The sequence below is a fragment of the Rhipicephalus microplus genome, chromosome X (genome assembly GCF_043290135.1).
Source record: "Rhipicephalus microplus isolate Deutch F79 chromosome X, USDA_Rmic, whole genome shotgun sequence".
NCBI lineage: Eukaryota > Metazoa > Arthropoda > Arachnida > Ixodida > Ixodidae > Rhipicephalus > Rhipicephalus microplus.
This window is the reverse complement of record NC_134710.1, coordinates 300,426,676-300,448,598: the sequence shown is the minus strand read 5'-3', so window position 1 is coordinate 300,448,598 and position 21,923 is coordinate 300,426,676.

The window sequence follows — 21,923 nt, the reverse complement described above, 5'->3', positions numbered from 1 at the left end:
GCAGTGATACATTGCTGCACCCCGCGAGACAGAATTCTGCTGAGGGCAATGTCCTGACCCCCGCTTTTTCTCTTGTTTACCAAGCTCAACAAAAAGATACGAATCACATTTGTTCCCAGAACTTGTTTTTTTTTCATATTAACTGCCACCTAGCCCATTACAGGCATGCACACAGGCGAACAGAAAGGCAAATACCGTGAAAATCGCGTCACCTCGTGAGCCAGGTCGGCACAAATACATGCCATGGCGTTCGATTGAGGAAAAAAAAAAACGACGAAAGAACCCAACGCGATGCTTGCTTCGCCTCCAAACAAGCAACCGTGGAGAAACGCACCGCATTTGGGCGGCCACTAAAACCAGCGGGCAACGAACGCTTTACAGAAGCAACACTGCGCATCGCTGTGGTGGCAGGCACCACGTGCCGCTCGTTAGCCGTAAAATGGCAAGAATATGCTTGTGGCCCTTCGTTTTTATAGTTATTTTAAAACGTATGGTCTTTTTTTGGTGTTATGCATGCCTTACGCGAACAACTTCATTAATACCCTCGTTAGCAGGCAAGCAGCGTGTTTCTGCTTTCAAGCTCGTTCTTGACTTGACCAAGCAAGACAGCCTGAGCATCTATGAAACGCGAAGGCTGACTTGGGCGTTTTGAAGTCCGCTGCTTGCTTCGCGCCGACTTGCTCAAGTTAAGTTGAAGTCGCGAGCCAAGTAACGTCTCTGCATTCGGGGGTTAGCTCCACGCTACCTACTGGGTCCGCTGTGGCCACCACCGCGGCTCGTAACAGTATGCGCAAAGTAAAAAGTCTTCGCGTTTACTGACTAAATCTGAAAAGAGAAAAAATGGACAATGCCAATGAGTTTTTCGTTACAAAACAACGTTATGTTTGTTTTCTTTACTTGCGCTATGATTTAAACCTAACTATGAAGAAAACTTCAGCATTACGGTGATCAGCATCAGAATCGACTACACGAGTCTCCGCCGCGGTAGTATTGGCACTCTTTCAGTGATTGTGTGCCACAACGAAGCATTCTCGAAAGGGTTCAGCGCAAGAACTTCTTCGAGTATAATTTTATCGTCGGAAGGCGAGTAGCATGTCTGCGGCGCCATGCTGGTAGCAGGCCTCAAAGTAGCCATTTTTTTTACATTTTGTTTGGCTCGACTTGACTCGGCTCAAAGGGAAGCCAGTAATGGCAACCTTGGAAGCATGTCGGGCGTTTGGGAGTTTGAGCGTGTCCGGTAAACGCCCGTAAGGCACGCGCATGCGCAGTTCAGACCCGGTGAACCGGTATCCGCAAACTTTTTTTCGCGCCGCGCCAGCCGCGCCTCCAAGCAGGCAAACGTGTTAAAGGAAATGCGTCACGCTGAGTTCCGGTCCACTCCACTGATTTCGGCGGAGCAGTTTTTCCTGCTCCACGGAGGGACTCCCGCTCTGAATCCCCTCCGGCTCTCTCATTGGAATTTTTGACTCTCGCTCTCACTCCGTCATTGGAACACACATGCTCTGAAAGGAGCAGAAAAACTTGCTCTGACTCCGCCATTAGAATTCAACATTATATTTGCGACGGTGACTCTTCCCAATGGAACTTATCACCATGCTCATAGCACTGGCATTCATACTCTGAAGTACGCTGCCTTCACTTTGTGGAGACAAAGCTCCAGATTGGTTACCTAGCTTTTCCTCGGGCCCGAAGCTAGCTGTCTCTGCCTGTGACAGAACGGGAGTCCTGATGCTTTTAAAGTTAACCATCTCGCCCGAAAGTTTCTCTTCAGTTTGTAAGGGTCTCTCCCTTTCCAAGATAGCCCTTGTTCCCAGGCCTTCGTAGTCGGCCTCATGCTCACTTTGACGTGATTCATCCTGATCACGTGCTCGGCCAAGCAGCCCCATCTCTAGCGCTTTACGATGCGCCTCTGCGTCCCGAGGTTTCCGATGGGCTTTCGCCCCTAACTCCTCGTGAGGCTCCTCAGCGCCCGGATCTCTCTGACGCACTTCAGCGGCTTGTGCATAGCGACGGGCCTCAGCCTCTTGCACTTTCCGTCTCTCTTTATTATTACGCGCTTCTCGACGCGCTTCTCGACGCGCTTCTACTTCTAGCGCTCTTCGGTGAGCCTCATTTTCACGAGCTTCCACCTCCATCGCCTTACGCTGCGCCTCATTTCGCTCTTTCTGACGCACGTTGACGTCCTGCGCTTTGCGATGGGCCTCAATTTCAAGGGCTTTGCTGCGCGCTTCAGCGCTGTACTTGTATGCTCGACTTTCGCAGTCGGCAGTACTCATAGCAGCAAAGTGGCGGAACAAAGCGTATTTAACCCTATCAAAGTCATGCGCTTCCTCGGCGGATAAGCACTCCAAAACGCTTGCGACTTTGCATGGAAGCAACGTGGCAAGCTTTTCCGACCATAAGTCTCGCCCAACACCAACATTGTCGCAGACCTCCTCAAAACTAACGAGAAAAGACACGATGTTCTCGTCCATTCAGAAGAGTTCGAGTCGGTATTGTGCTCGTTGCCACTTAATCGCTTCAATTTGACGATCAAGCTCTTTCATTCTGAGAGCATGCTCTCTCCTTTATCGACTCTCCTCGGCCTTCCATTGTTCATGCCTTTGAGCTTCGAGCTCTTTTCGGCTTTTCTCGCAAATGAGCTCCCAAAACTCGTCAGTTTCCTCGGCCATCACATTCTCTGCCCGCATCGCCTCGAGAATAGCTTCCCTTGTTTTAGCGGACCCGGCGGAAATCCCCATGGCTCGACAAATTTCGAGGATGTCCTCCACAAGGTACTACTCCATCGCGATCTCGTCCCTCGTGATGCTCTACCACTGATATTCACCGTACTCTAAAGCTAATCTCGTGGTTTAAAGCAGGGGAATAATGAACAAAAACACAAAACACTCTCCTAACATCTGCCTGTGCTAGAGAGGTCTGGCGAAATGAACAGTAAGCGTTGGGCACTCACCCAACTAAAGTAGCCGACAATGGTACAACTCGTGGCTGCCATCGTGCAGTGCCGTGGGTGTCGTCAGGCCTGCAGGGATCCGGTCCAACTTGCCAATGTTGAGATCCGGGGTAGCTTGTCCCAGGGCAGCAAAACGATATCACGGTGGTCGTCCTCGTGCTCAAAGATCCGATACAACTTTCCAGCCGTTGATATCGGGGTAGCGGGTCCCAGAGCAGCAATACGTTGGGGTCAGGGGAAGCGTATCCCAGCGTATTCAAACGCTAATATCAGGTCGGTCGTGCTCGAGCTTCCAGGGGTCCGATCCGGCGTGCCAAACGTAGAGTAGCGTATCACAGCGTAGCCAAACGCTATCACGGCGGTCGTCCTCGTGCTCAGAGATCCGATCAGACTTGCCAAACGTGGGATATCGTATCCCGTAGCTGCCAACCACTGTTATGAATTTGCTGTGTCGCAATGGTAGCGGTGGCGAAGAGCGGCGAGCCGTCGAGCGGACTTCGCTGAAGCCTTTGCCCGAAGGCGAAGCAGGGAGGCAATTCGTTTTGAAAACAGCAACAAGAACGAGCGTTTACTGTAGCAGGTTGTCGTTTGTACAGAGCCGGCCAGCACGACAACGTCGGCTGGGGCAAATCCTGTAAACATGGGGCCAGCACGGCCTTAAATAGCGTTTTTGGACTCTTCTGTGAGACCAGTTCCCCGGAACGGCACAGTGGCTCGGCTGAGGAGACGCAGCCATACCCGGAACTGCAAGGTGGTTCGGCGGAGGAAGCGAGGTTATCCGCGGAACTGCACGGTTCTCCTGCACGGAAGGCGGCGCTGGGAGGGGGGAGACAGTTCGTCGGAACAGCGCTCGATCTCGTGAGACGTGCCTCCCGAACGAGGAAAATATCTGTGGCATAACAGTTCGCTTTCCTGTCTTTTCTCTACGCACCCCTCCCCATGGTGTTTACACCCACATTGCGCATGTGCAACCTCTCACCTACGCTCCACCATCTCTCGCCTATTAACGCTGACGCAGGCAGCGTCTGCTAGCGAGTATCAATAATGAAACAAATTGGCCTCGTACCTGCATGTAATCTGCAAATGTCGTTGAAAGACGATAATCTTGCGTGTGGAGAGACTGAACAAAACATTTATTTGATGCTCTGCGCAAGAAAATCGGTGAATGGTATTCTGGAGGCACTGCGTTAGAGTGCCTCGAGCGTGTAGCGGAGGCGAACGAGCGCATCAAGTCACGTCACACGTGAGACATGAGTGCCATCTTGCAGTTGTTTTAGAAAACAAAGTGCATGGCCTTGAGACGGGCGTGCGCCTCAGAGGTGATAAGGTGTAGAACGCAAGGCGACGGGTAGGTGCCACCACCATGTCTTCTTAGCAAAGCGTTGGAAACACTCCCCTTTACGTGCAAGCGTTGCATGGTCAGCGCAGCGTGATAAACGCTACGGTCCTCCGAATTACTTACGTATGCCTTTTCTAGTAAAAGACGAACATGCAGAATATAATGGTGCCTCAGATATGCGCAATAATTGCTTTTCAATTGACAATCGCACACGTATGAACGCTGATCCTTGAGCAACATTGGTGGGCGCTGCGGATGGGGTTGGCCGTTCGGGGTATCAACTCGTGCTGTTTAGAGTACCCGGTTCGCGGTAACGGTCGACAAACAGACAAATGTGTAGACAGACAGACAGACAGACAGACAGACAGACAGACAGACAGACAGACAGACAGACAGACAGACAGACAGACAGACAGACAGACAGACAGACCAAAGTTTTAAGGACGATAGTCTTTCTTGGGGACCTTCGAAGCAAAAATTTTGGTGTGTCTCTCTGTCTGTACATTTGTCTGTTTGTCTACTCCTAACGGCATCGGGTACTTGAAACGGTCGACACCATCCGCAGCGACCACCAATGTTGCTCAAGGTTTTGAGCGTTCATGCTTGTGCGATTAAAAGCAATTATTGCGCATGTCTGGGGCACCATAACAACACGCATATATTCTGCATATGCATCTATTACTAGAAAAGGCATACATAAGTAATTATAAGGACCGTAGCGCTTATCACGCACGCTGCGCTTACCATGCAACGCTTGCACGGAAAGGGGAGTGTTTCCAACGCTCTGCTGAGACGAGATGGTGGTGGCACCTACCCGTCGCCTCGCGTTCTATTTGCGTCGAAGGTCCCCAAGAAAGACTATTGCCTTTAAAATCTGACTGCTCGTGCTACACAACCGTTCACTGGCCACCCCATATATATTGGCACTAAATCTTGACCTCCTAGGCAGCGCCAATGGGAGATTTCTCGTGTGCGTTGTTGTAAAAAGAAAAATTCGCAGCCCCGCAATAACTAAGAGTGGACCACATGTATCTTAACCCAAATCGGATTCTTCTGTCTCTCATTGCCCATTAGCAGCGACTGGCATTGTCCAGCAGGAAGCACCTGTCACTCACTGCGTGCTTTGCGCTTCGCCAGATTTCTCTCCTAGGCAACACCACGATGAGCGCCAGCGTCAACGCCACCGCCAGTGTAAGCGTTAGCGCCCGGTGCTTCGAATGTACACATGGTTTCTTTTAGCGGGTGATTGTATAATTTTTGTGTCCTTTGCATTTGGCTTGCTCTTTGAAATAAAGCTTCAGTTGGTAGTCTGCGCCTGTTCACCAAAACGCGTGTTCGGCCGTGCCAGAATTAGCTGTCATTGTTCTTCAGATGCGTCGATTTCACATTACTCATAGTAACATGACTGCGCAGTCTATGCCACGTGGTGCCTTTGTTCGTGCCAGGCAGTACTCTCCCAGTGACATATCCACTTGAGAAATAAATCAATACGAAACCGATGAAACTGTACGTTTTCAATTGGGTGCTACATATACATCGAATAGTAATAACAGCAACTATAACAATATTAGTAATAATAGAAATAGTAATTATGTTGGTATAATGAATAATCATATTATTATTATTATTATTATTATTATTATTATTATTATTATTATTATTATTATTATTATTATTATTTGGTGTTTAAAGCCATAAAACGACAAAATGACTACTTGAGACGCCGTAGTAAAGGAATCAGGAAATTTTAACGATCTGGTGTTCTTTAACGTGGACTCACAAACCACATCATGCGGGTCTCTACCATTTCGCTTCCATTGATATGCGACCGCCACGGCCGGGATCGAACACGTGACCGTTGAGTCAGCAGCCGTGTACCGTTAAAGCTACGTCACCACAGCGGATCATTTACGTCATGGTTACGCCAATAGGATTGTCTGGATGATCGCTGATGTCCGTTGCTGACCCGTGGTGCGCTTGCGGAAGACGACGACGGTGACCAAAAAGAATGGAAGACGTTATTTTATTTGACACACTAATGTCTATTTATTCGAAAACATTTTCTCAATATTATCTGCCTGACTCTTGGCCGAGCTCTCTGAGCGGCAGGTAAGTGCCAACCATCCCAGGATCATCATCACCACCATCATGATCAACGTTCACGCGCCGTTAAAGCCTCGTGGCACGGACCTTCCCGTCGTTCGCTGGGCCATCGCATCTGGTCAAAGGATCCCAGTTCTTCCCGCTTGCCAAGAGGGAACGTTCGCTTTCAGGCTCTCTTCAATATCCCGGAGATCTCGTCCACTGGTCTATGCTGAGGAAGAGCCATGCAAGGTTCCGGTACGACGCCTGTCTCTCTGGTAAGCTTAAGTCCTACTTCTTCTTCAGGACCTTGTATTTACAGGAGCCGGGGCCGTAGCCTTTTTTTTTCAGCGGCTACAGTCCTTCGATACCATATTGAAGATCACTCCAAATCTCGATAAAACATCAAATTGCGCAATGGAACAGTGCCTTAACTATTATTGGTATCATTTGGTGCGTCAAGAAGTGCTTATTACGCGCCCATCTGTGTCCTTATTTGTACTCGTTGGGCTTCACGCTCAAACGTGGGAGACTTTTCTCTTTCACTCTCTTTTTTTTCATTCTTTCCTACAATGTTTAATAACGTACCCCAATCTGTCATGTCTAGAACGAATGCTGCAGAGGTCTGTGCAACCAAAAGAAGCGGTGGCAAATTTTTACATGCGCTTGAACTGACGTGGCACGTTGTTGTTTCTTCTCAGTCCCCGCCAATGTTGTACATTTGAGCATCTTGCATCTTTGTAAAATGATCACGTGCCACAGGACAGATTCATATCAAAATAACAGATGACTACATTGATCGGAGCATTCTTTCCAGTTTATATGGCGCGATGCATCCAAAACATTGAGCGCAGACATCCCGCGGTTACATCACCAGCCATTTTTCGTGTTGGTATTTCCCTTAGTATTGATCTTCCTAGCCCCTCCTGTGGGCTCTCGGTCACGTGAAGACCAAGTTCTTGCAATTTTAGAAGCTTAACCAGCAAACTAGGTTGACTGTAAACTTCCACATAAAAACTATTTTCTTGCACGCCTTAACGTAGCACTTGAAAACTGCAAATATGATTCACTTGTTTGTGATATTCTACAAACATCGTAGTGGCACAAAAACCACCTTTAGAGTCCTTGTCTCATCCTACTTAGCCAAGGTTGTTCAACAAATAACATGTCACCAATAAGTCAGGGCTCAGGTTTGTAACTACTATGTATAGTCTCGGTTCAACCTTGGGCGATTATGTGTGCAACACATGCAGGGGCCGAAGCCTGATATCTCCGGCACCAATGGCATCGCTATGGGCTTGCTGTCCGTGCGGGGTTCCTTAGCGCCGCTCAAGCAGGCAATGACTCTGTGTGCAAAAAATGGCGCAAGGAATGCTACTCGGAAATAGGCGCCATCTTCTTCACTGTGCCTGTGTTGGTTAGGACAAAGGGGATTGCTCAAAATGTCTGGAACACCGGTAAGCACCCTGGACACTCTGCTATTTTACGCTGCAGAATAAAGGTTCGTGCCAGACTTGCGACTACCATCGGTGATACAACCAATTTAGTGGCAATGTGAAAGGTCACAAAAGGCCGCTTTTGTTGTGTAGCGATTGCTTCTGAACAAATCACATGAGCAGCAACATGACTTAAGCTTATTAGTGGTGATATGTGGCATTAAAAACTGTAAGTGAGCTGAAGTGAATTCTATGTGGCTCGCACAAAAGACCAAACATTTGTCAGCTGGAATCGCTCTTTGGCCACCTGTCGCAGGTGTGAATGGTCTTTGAGTTCTCCGAACAGCACCGGTGCGTCAGGGAGCTTTTTTTTATTAAGAGCGAAGCAATTCAGAGGGTCAGCCTTCCTATGAGTTCATAGCCGCTTGGCGCAACACTTACCAAATCATTTATAGGAAATCGCGCTTTAGCGGATTGAGCACGTGCTCGTGCCATAGATGTATTGTTCTTTTTAATCATAGAGTGCCTTAGTTATGATATAAAGTGCGGACATCACTACTATATAGCTAGAGAAACCGGCGACGCATATCAGGTATTAAAATTATCACGTAAAATAAGAAGAAGAATTTAGATAAACAGAAATAGAGAAAAACACAGAGGAAGCACTAAAGTATAACGATAAACAAAGCAAGAAGGCAAGAAAAAGAAAAATGAAGACAAACAAAGAGGCTCCGCAGTTCGTTCAAGTTTGGCACTAATAGGACAAAGCTGCATTTCTTTTTTTTTTCGCACTTACCACAAGACAGGATGAGCGACTGACAATCTGTAAATCGCAGGCATTACTCAACGTCTTTTCACCGTTTTGTGAAGCAGCAGTCACTAAGCACAACTACAGTGTTCTGTCGAGTGGTCGTATATCCCAGATTGCGGGTTGTATTTTTTTATTTTTTATCAGCAATATTTTGTACGTAGCTCAACTGCTGCACAATAGAAGGGGCTAAGCAATAGGAAATAAATAATTATGATAATATCTGGTGTTTAACATTCCGAAGCAACGATATTACTTAGAGGGACGCTATAGCTCAGAGCACGGAAATTTCGACAATTCGCTGCCCTTTTACGTTCACCGACATCGCATGGTACGCGCGCCTCTACCCTTCCACCTCCGTCGAAATGCAACCGCCGCGGTTGGAACCGAAACCACGGCCTTTGGGTCAGCAGCTGAGTACCGTAACCGCTAAACCAGCGTGGCCGACAAATGTGTTCACTCTGTATAACTGGCCAAGTACCGTGTTTCAAGCGACTCTTTGAGCATAGCTGCGCGGTGATTGCCACATATGCTATAAAAATAGATTTCACATTTCAGCTGTGCAGTGTGTGTCGCTATAATGATATAATGGTAGCAAAAATTTTGCAGACATTCATAACCCCGTGGTTTCTCCAAACGAAATAAACTTCGAAATCTCGTTTTCTCGTCCCAATCATCTAGTTGGGAACACTCTAAGTTAACTCAACCGTTGCCACGCACTAAATGTCAACGGTGCTTGATTCCTTAACAAGGCGGCCACATTTCAAATAATGCAAGAACACTCTGGGGACCTATGTTTATCAATCGCAAGCTTGTCCACCAAGCTCGTCCAATCGAGAGCTCGTCCACCTTCATAACTATCTAATCGGAGCTAGGGCTATTTATTTGAACGAAGCGTTCACCGTAAGCAATTCATATAGCACAGAGCCCCTCAGCATATGACGACATTTTGCGAGCGTGAATTTACTCATTTCCTGTGTCCAAACAGTGGCCGAGTGTATGGAACTGCTGAAATTTTGAAAGAAAGGGGCAAAGTTAGAGAAAAAATTTGTTACATGTAAAAGACGTGTGGATACCACGATTGCCCAGCATAATATGTGTACTTTAAATGCAATTTCTTGCGTACGTCCAGGTAAATCGGTGCATGTTTTTCTCACATCCTCCCGGTACGTCTTCCAAGATGTCTTGTCTCCTATAGCGCAGTTTATTTCATCAATAATTTTGCAGCAGGCCTACGGCTGTCTAGTGCAACATTCTCTTTTTTTTTTCCCTTTTGCAGCTGTACAGCCTTATTAAATTCCTTATGTTTAGATACCAAAATATTCGTGATAAACAGTGACTCCTTAGTGTTCATTTGATATAGCGTATATACTGGGGCGCCATAGCCCTCCGATGTAGTTTTAATAGGCGCTCACTGTAGTGAGCATCCTCTTTGACGCAACACTAAAGATAAAAATGAAATAGTTTAGATTCATAGACTGTACTTTGAGAGCTCTAACTTCGTCCAGTTCATAATCATATCTTTGCTATTATAAAAGAAGACAATGGCCAAAATCTTGTTTTTAAATTACGACACCGCATTTGCGTGGGTGATGTTCATGTTAGAAAGCGTATTTGTCGTATTTTGGCGTCATTTGTTCAAAACAATTTCCTCGAAATTGGCATGCATGGCTAAGGCTTCCTGAAAAGGACACATCATATTTAATTTATTCGCAACCACGTAGGCCGTCAAAATATGTTAAGTTACAGCGAGTGGTGTGCAAACTTCAAGGTGGCCTCACCACCTACGTATCTGTTTTGGCGCGTTTTCTCGCTTATTCATCGTCTTCGTGTGGTGTTATCTGATATCATGAAAGAGTAGTTTATTAATACAAGAGAAAACGCTTTGCTCTTCTGTATACCTTTAACCATCTCGCCTGGTATTCGTGGACCAAGAGAAACAATTGTGTTAGACTTGAACTATGCATAATCGGCAATGCTGGATTCCTTTTGCCATCACCAGTGTGACCACGTTGCTTCGGTGCAAGGTGTGTATGGTTCAGCCGAGCACGTGTTTGCATCAAAGCCATTGCCACTTCAATTAAGCACCCTTAAGGTACAGGTTACTATCAGTGAACTCAGTTTCAACTTAAGACCATGAAGTTTTGGAGGGAAGTTAATCAAACCTATTTACCCAGCAGTCTACCGCAAACATCTCGTACTCGTAGCCTTGGACTTCAGCCACCAAGAGCACGCGTACCCATGCTTCAACTCCTACTGCTTCGTGTGTGGCAACTGGGCCCCACGGCGCTTCGAAGGTGTGCCCGAAGTGCTACTGGATACTTTCCAGCATGTCGTGACCGGCATGGCGATGCGCGCGCAAGCACCCGCCTACACCCTGTATCCGAGCCAACGCGCCACCAGGGCCAACACCAGCGCCATCTCTGCCTTTGACAGCAAGGAAAAAGAGGTTTATTTCCAATGCTTTTTGCACATGACCACTCCCAAATAGACTTTTGGAAGGGGCCAACCAATCATCTACTTATCGTCCTTGCACATGATTTGCAGAAATGACGATGCATGATATTGAAGGAGGGGGTGGTTGATCTTTATCAGTAAATGAAGAGAAATGTGGGATATCACACTTATGGGGAAGTGAGATGTTGGTTAGGCTAGTTGGAGTTGATTATCGCAAACGTAAAACAGGGGACATTCACTGCAGATAATTAAGAGACAAATACTGTACGCACCGTGTTTTTCGTGCTCACCTCGTGAGCATACATTTGATGTTCCCACTGTTTGTGGCAGGTCACCCTAATATGTGCTTCACATGTGTACTTCGCTTAAGATGAACTGTTTCGCAGCGCCATAGAAGATTTCGTATGGCATATTCGGTTGGCCACCCTGGTCTTCTGGCTGGGAGTCGTTAGATGCCGAGGCAGCTCCCAATCAGAGTACGAGAGGTAGCGTACCAACCAAATACGTCAGTGACCTCAGACCACTCAGAGCAGTGCGCCTATAGCACCACCGGGCAGCTATAGTGCGGGAGGCTTCTTAGTTAACATTCCTGCGCCGCGTCAACAAATCACGATTATTAGTTCAGTGGACATTTCTGATATATCTGAATGTAGCGATAGCCTTCTGAACTCATCAAATTAACCTGGCGATCCTCCTCGTCCTATCTCCTATCTTCAAGGCAAACCACGATGCTGTCAGCGAGCTGCTGTAACAACTGCATTGACGTTCCCACCGCCTTCGCTCACTGCCTCCTTATTGATATGGCGTGTGTATTGCTTTGTAGATGAGAACGCCACACACATGCTAAAAAAACGCCACTAACATCGCACGTGCACGAAGTATTCACTCGTGCGCCTCACCTGGTTCACCTGCCGGCAGCCGGCGTGTCTTGTGATCTGTTATCCCAGTCAGATCGCGCCATGCTCTCACTTCGTAGGAGCTGCGCCGTGTCGCCTTATGGCAGGCAGAAAATAGGTACAGTGGCGAGCACTGTTAGGGTGAACACGCGAGCGCGGGGCCAACGGCACTATCAGCGCCACGTAACAGCCATCGTTGGAAACATTGGACATGCGCAGCATGTGCTTTGCGAAACACTCTTTCCACCGCGCGCATCACGTCATCCATATGCTTGTTCGTCGTTTGCTAGCCGCATTTTTTGTTCGCTGAGCTGATGCCTTCTGCATTTCAAGGTCCATATGGATTCAAGATTGGCGCGTGAAGGAATAAAGTGAGTGTAAGAGGGATAATTATTAAACGTTTTATTCAAAAAAATTGCACTTTTGCAATTCAAGTTAAACGAGACCTTGAGAACAAATATAAAAACATGAGCGAATCTAATAGCGAATCATGTGACCACTTACAGCAACGAGTGCAGCTATTATGGACCGTAGATAGATATGCGGGGTTTAACGTCCCAAAACCACCATATGATTATGAGAGACGCCGTAGTGGAGGGCTCCGGAAATTTAGACCACCTGGGGTTCTTTAACATGCACCCAAATATGAGCACACGGGCCTACAACATTTCCGCCTCCATCGGAAATGCAGCCGCCGCAGCCAGCTATTATGAACCGTAACGAGTCTTAAAGTGATCGAACATATTCCCGATCGGCTTTCAGCCTTTCCCACTCGTTGCTGACTTGCGCCCTCAGCTGGTCCGAAGTCGTGGAATAAAGGGGCTTCCTTGCCAAAGAAGCTTTCAGACGGCCCAGCACGTTTTCTATCCTATTCACGTTCGCTCCCTTCGGAGGCCATTCCAGTAGCTGCATGTGCTGCTCCGCCTGGAACTCCTTGACAGCCCGCGCCATGTGTAACGGTTACCGGTCCTTTTGGAACAGGTAATCACCGTCTGGGAAGGAACTGCTCGCATATAGCAACAACACATTGTTCAAAATGTTACAGTATTGTTCCGACGACAAGTGTCCACGTATACGTTGCAGGGGCCCTAAACCATATCTTGAAACAGCACCCCACTCGCTCACACTCGATCTCCCACTGGCAGAAACACCTTGCACGTTGTCTGGGTCGTTCCTGCATGGCATTTTGACGTTAACTAAAACAATTGCTTTCCAAAGCAGGAAGTTGTCCTCACCGTGTTCTTGACAGTCTCCAAACACGCAATCTTTGGTCTTGTCGCGTCGAAAACGTCGACTCATCCAAAAAGATGACGCGACCCCACTTTTCTGATGTCCATGCTTCGTGCAACTCAGCGAACTGCCGTCGTGAGTCCTTGTGTGCCACCGTTAGTAGTGGCTTCTGTGCTGCGACGCGACTGCGAAGGCCCGCAGTTTGCAGGCGACGTCGAACAGTGGTGTCCGAAACGTCCAAATCCAAGTCCTCGCGTATAGCTGGGGCTGGCAAGAGAGGGTTACGAACAGCAGCTGCAGCTATATGAGGGCTCCTTCATCGTCTGTGGTAGCCTTAGGGCGGGGCGCGCGCGGGATGCATCCTGAATGCGACCTTCATACTTGTAGGCTTGAATTATCCTTTTCAGTCTTCAGGGGCCTATTAACTAAAGTGCCAATATACCGCTGGGAATAACCTTTCAGGGAAAGATCGACAGTTGAGCGCCGTTTATCATCAGAAACCCTAGCCATAATACGATCTGGCGACAGAATGAACGGCTGCAAAAGATGTTTGGTTGTTTTATATATGGCGTTGCATGCACAACAACTTTGAAGGAATGAATAGACACGCCCCCATAGATATACAAGTTTTTTTTGTCTTGTTCTGTTCAAGCACAGATGTTTAAAGAAATCTAAAAATGCAGGGCTTAGAAAAAAAAATGCGGCTAGCAGACGACGAACAAGTGCATTCATGACGTCATGCGCGCGGTGGAACAATTGTTTCGCGGAAGGCGTGATGCACATGCTCAATGTTTCCAGTGATGACCGTAACGGGGCGCTGACAGTGCTGTGGGCCACGCGCTCGCGTGTTCACCCTAACAGTGTTCACCGCTGTACCTTCGTCCAGTGGCGTACCAACTCTTTCGCGAGTAGGGGGCAAGCTTGCCTCCCTACTGTATAAATATATATATATATATATATATATATATATATATATATATATATATATATATATATATATATATATATATATATATATATATATATATATATATGTGTGTGTGTGTTGTGTGTGTGTGTGTGTGTGTGTGTGTATGTATTTTATAACTTATCCTCGTAACAATTTCATTCTTCCATAATAACATAATTGAGTGATTACACTGTTGTGATGGATAACTACGCCTTACTCATTGGTTTAGGCGTTTCCGAAGGCATAGGCGTATGAGCCTATGCCTTCGTCCTTTTTCAAAAACCACTACTTCCGCCACCACCACTTCGAAGTCAGAGCGGGCGGGAGCACTCCGATTCGGAGGCTGATGCTCCGCAACAGCCAACCGAGGTATTCCGAGTGCTCGAATTCTGCGAATCGAACACGCAGCCACTTTTCGGAGCACGCTATCGCGCTCCTAAATGCACAACCGAATATGTCAGTAGTTACAATACGTAGATATTTTGGTTGACCCTCGTAATACCAATATTCCACGTGCCTTTTGTCGTTTGGCTTGTGTTTGCGGAAACATGTGTTCTGTTTTGTGGTCAACCTTTCGGAAAGGCAGAACTAGATTCTGTGATATACCAAATTGTTAAATATTTTCCAAACGACAATTTATTAGAAAAAAATCACAGCGTATCCACGGGGTGAATGATAATGAGTGGGCGAAGCTCCTGAGGGGAAATCATCGGTAAAACCGTGACTCTTCAGCGAAAGTTCACCCACTACATGAACAAGAAAGACGCGAGAAACACTGCGTGTGTATATATACTCACGCTGCAGCACGGCGATGGCATTGGCGCGAGCCTGGTCGTTCTTGATGGACGATATTGTGACTAGACTGTTTGAGAACCACGATCTGTCGCACACACTGCAACTGTGTGCGAACGTAACGTCTGGAAAGTCTCGCTTAAACCGCGCGTCGGCACCTCGGGGCTGAGCTCGCCTAATGTCTTTTGCAGGCGCCTCACGAGCTCTCACTGCATCGGGGTCTGCCTGCCGATACGCGCGCATTCTCGCCGCTTCTCGTTCTGTGACGTTTTGGAGATCCTCTTCGCGCCGCAGCCGTGCCGCTTCGCGTACGGCAGGGTCCTCGCTCCGTTGCCGTGACGCTTGGGCCTCTCGTTCTCGAACGCTGGGATCTTGGCGGCGGCGTCGCGCAGCCAGACGACACGCTTCGGCCTCCCGCTCTCGTACGGCAGGATCTTGGCGGCGGCGTCGCGCAGCTTCACGGAGCGCTTCTGCCTCGCGGGCTAGCAGATCGGGATTCTGTCTGCGAGCATGCACTGCCGCCGCCTTGTGCGCTCGCCGCTCTGCGGCCTTATCCATCGGGTAACTCCGAGCGCGCGCGAACATGGAGGGGGGGGGGGGTATGTTGTAAGGAGGAAAAGAAAGGAAAAGTGTCTAACTGTCTGCTTCAGGGAGCGACACCTCAACAGTAGCTCACAAGGAATGGGGCTGAGGAGGGATTAAAAGGATAGGAATAAAGGTGTAGAGAGAAAGAAAGAGAGATGAAGTAAGCGTGAAAGCGTGAGAGCGACGACATATAAAGGGGATAGGAGAGATAGGAAAGATTGGAACACGGTCACAGAAGTCCGAGGACGGGGCACGACTTGCGAGAGCTCTTGTGGACGTCAGGAGATGGCGTAGAGCAAGTCCAGTCGGTCAAAGCTACACTGTCGTCAGAGGTCGGCGTCAGGAGATGACGTTGGGCGAGCCCAGTCGGCCAGAGCTACGCTGACGTTGGAGATCACGAGCGCACAACCGGTCGGCACGGAATCCAGTGAGCGAGTCCCGCGCGCCAACAGCGAACGGATTCTAATAAAAAAGTAGAGGTGGCTACATACATACGACGAGGATGGACAGAACCACGCCTTAAGGAGCTTCGCCCCTAAAATGCATCACTTACAGTTTCGTCTTTTTTACTAGGCAACTGGTGTACAGATAAATACTCCTGGTGCAGTTGTCATATTTAATAAGCTGCTGGGGCAAAAGCATCAAAATTAATATAGGTATTGTACTCTAACACTGACACTACGATCTGGTGATGTTCCGTGAATGATTAGAGGAAAGAGACAACCTCTGAGAGCACTGTGAAGACTGATAAACTCTAGTGAGCAGTCATTATGCCTTTTTAGAGATCATACGCTATAGCCAATCTGCACGGTGTAGGGCATACACATGTTTCCTCTTCATAGATAGATAGATAGATAGATAGATAGATAGATAGATAGATAGATAGATAGATAGATAGATAGATAGATAGATAGATAGATAGATAGATAGATAGATAGATAGATAGATAGATGGATGGATGGATAGATGGATAGATAGACAGACAGATAGATAGATAGATAGATAGATAGATAGATAGATAGATAGATAGATAGATAGATAGATAGATAGATAGATAGATAGATAGATAGATAGATAGATAGATAGACGACAACACGAGCGCTGTATCAACGGGCACTTGTTTCCTGCGCATAGAGAAGGACAACTAAAATGCATTGGGCGAGGCCACAGCCATGAGATTCACGAATACACTGGGATGTTAAAGAGCAAATTTCAGTGAAGTTCATATTTCTTACTGCAGGCGCATAAGAACAGGATCAGCTCCTACGAGAACTTCGCGAAGAAAGACACATATCTAAAGAATGAAGGCTGGTGCTTTGTACGCAAACGTTTGTCATATATACTGAGTATGTTTTTACCTGAATTAGGTTTTCTTTTGTGGGTTATGATCTTTTTTGACTATGTATAAGCTCATTTATTAGTTGGTCTTCTAAATAACAAACATGCAAAAGTTGCGGACGTGTAGACGTCTTCTTTTCGTTCTTCCTACGCGCCTTTTCACAGAAATATCGTTGGATGAGGTCTTGATTTGAGACCACTAGCCGGCGGTGCGTCATTCTCATGCGAGGTGGTTCTGGCCACTCATTATAGCACGTTGAAACGCGAAAATCTACACGCCATAGCAAATATGAAGGGCTAGCAAAACCGTTAACGCCACGCCACCCAAGATCCGGTTGTGTTCGTGACTGACACGTAATTATATGGGCTTGCAGAAACACATCGAGAAAAGTGAGATAGTAAACTCTAACAACACTGACAGTGCCGAGAAGATGCAGGTAAGAGTTGGCGGAAAGCAATTTTTATAGACTGAATGTAACGATTCAGAGAAACACAAACAACTGTAGTTTTCTCCTACCCAAATGAAAGTGCAAACTTGTGCCCATGCAGTATGTTGAAACAAAAGAAGAGGAAATGAAATGAAATTCGCGCTCACATTGTGTACTCGACGATGATGGGTCACTTCGGTTATGACACAAGCCTCCGCATGCAAGAGCTGAGAGAGGAAAACAAGCAGGACGTATACTCCAGACCTCTTGTCAGCAGCTGTGGGTGCTACTGAAAGGACCAGGAGTACGCGTCGCACCCAACAACCACGCACTACATCGCGTTGTTGGGCGGCCACGCGTTCGAATTCCTCCACACCTGATGAACTACTACATGACACACATGGCGCAAGCGATGGAGTGGCACAAGGCTTGGCAGATGGCCTCTAACTATATGCCTCTCATCGCCAGTGAACTTACGCGCGGTTCCTAAGCGCTCCTTTCGCACAATGAACGCGAGAGAGCTGAACACGCGCTCAACACGCATTTAGTACGTCATTCCATACGGTATTTTTGTGTCTATTTCAACGAAAATATTATTTGTAGTCGAAAGCGATCTCTTGATATTTTCTTACCTTTCGTATATACAATTTTCAAATCAATGTTATTTCCCTTGTGTCTGAAACACCAGTCCCGCAGGCAGAATCCAGTCCGCGTATTTTTTGCAAGGGTGCCACACCTTTATAAGGAATGAAATGCTTGGTAGTTTGCTAGAATGCACTCGCAATATTCACTCACTTTACGGTCAAGAAAGCTGTTTCGGGCAAGCTGCAAAGACTACACAGGTCTCAAGCACTTTTTGAAGTACCCCATGTGGCCAATATGTGTTAAGACATAATAGCAGATCAAACTATTCATATCGCAGTCTGCGTGAAGATTTGCGTCAATCTGCATACTAGTATTGTTATGTCTTTGAAATTCTCACACCAACTCCCCTTCAGAAATAATCTTTACCTGACGTATGGAAAAGGCTTTCTGTAAGATTGCATTTTTGGGTGAAATTTTGTTCGACAGCCTCTTCCTACCTCTCCAGCCTCCTTCACTCTTCTGGCCCATGCAGGACTACATTTCTTGAAAGTGGTCCGCTGGTTGAGGGGACTTTGACACCCTTGTTTTAGAGCTACAAGTCCGCTCTTCCGGGTACAAGTTGAAAAATGACTTGGTGCATGCTTTTGATGTTGGAAATCAGCCCTCGTCCTTATTTTCCTGCTCTATTGTGAGTTATGCAAATTAGGCCACCTTTGCTAAATAACCCATAGGGGCCATAGGACTAGGTTTGCTTGAGAAACAAGCATATCGAGATGAAACCACGGATCTAAAAATTAGACAAGTTAATTAACGTAGTTGAGCTGTACGTTTAATTACGTTCGTCGTAGAAATGAATGTGTCTCAAGTCAGGCCAAGACCAGCTGAATACCGACCAGCTTTGCTCTGCCCCGGCCTTGCATGACTATGCAATCTGTGCAATTTGATTTTTTTCAGTAGGTTCAATTATGCAGCACTTTCCCACAGAACTGCAACGTTCTATGAACATATGCAGTTAAGAAAGCGTCAAGAATGTGCCATAAACAGTGTTTGCATGTTCGCAAAAACAAGAGAGAATATGCAAGAAATTTAAACCATCAATGGATAAATTTATTTGAATTGTAAAGCAAATTTGTCTGTAAACTAGTGTACCACCCATTGCATGACAGATCTTACATAGTAGGGTTCGACAGGTCACTAAAGAACAACCAACAAACCAATATTGTAAAAACGTGGGTATTTTTCACTTTCAGCAGTGTTATAGCACGTAAAGAGTGGTCACCTGGGGACATGCCGAGTAGTTAAATCTCCTGCATGACAATTGGTTATTGAAGTTGCTTACGAAAAGCAATTTTTTTGTGTTGTGGCCTTATGAGATGCAGTTTTAATAATTTATTTTAAAAATTTTTATGCTGCACGGAAGTAGCGGTCAGGAACCGATCGCGCGCCCTCGAGTTTAGCAGCGCGAGAGCTTGCCTGCTAAGGTACAGCGGCGGGTGCAGCCGCCTGGGATGATAGAAGTGTTTCGACACAATAGCATCATGTGCACTGTGAAGTGAAAGCTCCTGCGACCATCGCTAAGATCCGACGGTAACAATATTCACATGACTAAGTCATCGCGTCACGTTTCAATATCAATGAAAACCAACCTGGCCCACAACCAAAAAGTCGGCTTTTCCGAATTTGAAAATACGGGACTAGTCATACGCTTATTGTAAAATCACATGACTTTAAGAACGTTAAGTTGCACAGTGTGACTAAGGGATGATCTAATCTGACAATGTCACGTGACATTTTTGTTCATATAGTAGCGATGCAGAACTATCAGTAAGCATACTAGATATAGTACCGATAGTGTAAAAAAACTATTATAATTTCAATAAAAAATTCATAGTGTAATCGACAGTGCAAACAATAGGTGGATTATTGCTGGTGATAGTACAATCAATAGTGCTGTGAAATATTATGATTTTGTTGGGCGGCGATTTCGCCAAATCATTTGCAATAATATCATCAGTACTCAGTTTACCTGGTTAATCAGCAATCTTTGACAAAAAATAGACTATTTATGCAATCAAAATAGCGTAATATATGTATCTATAAATTCATATATTCAAAAGTAACCAGTTATACCTTACAAATGAAAACTTAGTTTTGATAATTTATGCTTAAATCGCAGAATGCAATATATATTTGAAGCTGATCAATTCCACCACATACAAGTTCATATTAACTGTCAGGCGTCAGCAAGTCATTCTGCTGAAGGAATGCGACCATGTAAACTTTTTTTCCCTTACAACTGCTTCTCCTGCTTCACCATATACTGTTGAAACTCTACTTAGTTGAGCAGTGACATCAACTTGAGGCATGGCACGTTTTTTGCCTCAAAGCGTAGGTATCGATCACCTACTAAAACTCAGTACTAATAATGCACAAAGCGACATATCAGTCTACGTAATATGGATTAGTATGACCAGTATCGAACTCAATTCAAAAGAGTTACTAAGCCCAACAATTTTTAGTGCTGCAGCACTGTCAAGCGGTCACCTCCCGTGGTCCCACCCCACCTGATCATGTGGCCACTTGAAATGGGGACGCGAGCTTCAGTTCATACCGTGGAATGAGTGATTAAATTCGTTTCACAATCCGTTAATCACAGTGGTTGTTCTCGAACCTCGGGAGGTCACAGACGTCGCAGCCGAAGCCGAAATGCCGCTGGAGAGACTTCCACCGATAGCGGGCGTTTGACCCCGATAACGCGCTCCATCAATTATCATGTTGACGCCGTTGTGCCACCAAATCCGCTTGTTCGGCGCTGCAAGCGTTTGACATCGCGATCTAAATTGGCAGCGTGGTTTGCAGGATCCATCCGCCGCCGGCGTTTGCAATCCCGTACGTGATTTAGCTGAGCTTGGAAGGCTCAGCTAAATTGCCGCCTTCGAGAACAACCACTGTGATTAACGGATTGTGAAACGAATTTAATCACTCATTCCACGGTATGAACTGAAGCTCGCGTCCCCATTTCAAGTGGCCACATGATCAGGTGGGGTGGGACCACGGGAGGTGACCGCTTGACAGTGCTGGCAGCACTAAAAATTGTTGGGCTTAGTAACTCTTTTGAATGGCCGGGTCTGTTATCATGACCGGACTGCACCAAGCCCAGCGAATGCGAGCTCTCTCACTTTCCGTTGTCGGCGATTTGCTAAAGTGGTCTATGGCTTACCCATGTGTAAGCACTACACGGAAACTGATGCACGCGTGCACGGCGCCACGACTTCGAGAGAATGGATGACGCCACTCACAACGCAGCCAATGGCGCACCCGCTTAGGTACGATGCTGAGAACTACGTAACTAATAGCACAGCCACTGGATACCGCTCGTGACACTGCTCCCGAATGGTTTTCCGTTTCTGATATGTGGAGTTTAACGTCCCAGAACCACCTTATGATTATGAGACGCCGTAGTGGAGGCCTCCTGAAATTTTCGACCACCTGGTGTTCTTTAACGTGTACCCAAATCTGAGCACACGGGCCTACATTTCCGCCTCCATCGGAAATGCAGCCTCCGCAGCAGTGATTCGATCCCGCGACCCGTGGGTCAGCAGCCAAGTACCTTAACCACTAGACTACCACGACGGGGCTGGTTTTTAATTTCTCCTAGTCATATGCAGCTTTCGCTTAAAAAAAAAAACGTTTGAGCTTTGCCTCTACATAGGGCAGAATGTGATGATGCAATCTGCCACTTTCGCATCGCATCCTCAGTCGGTAGCCTCGCTTTTTTCTAGTTGTATGCCTCAAACAAGCTTGATTGATTTGTGGGATTTAACGTCCCAAAACCACCATATGATTATGAGAGACGCCGTAGTGGAGGGCTCCGGAAATTTAGACCACCTGGGGTTCTTTAACGTGCACCCAAATCTGAGCACACGGACCTCGACATTTCCGCCTCCATCAGAAATGCAGCCACCACAGCCGGGATTTGAACCCGCGACCTGCGGGTCAGCAGCCGAGTACCTTAGCCACTAGACCACCGCGGCGGGGCCTCAAA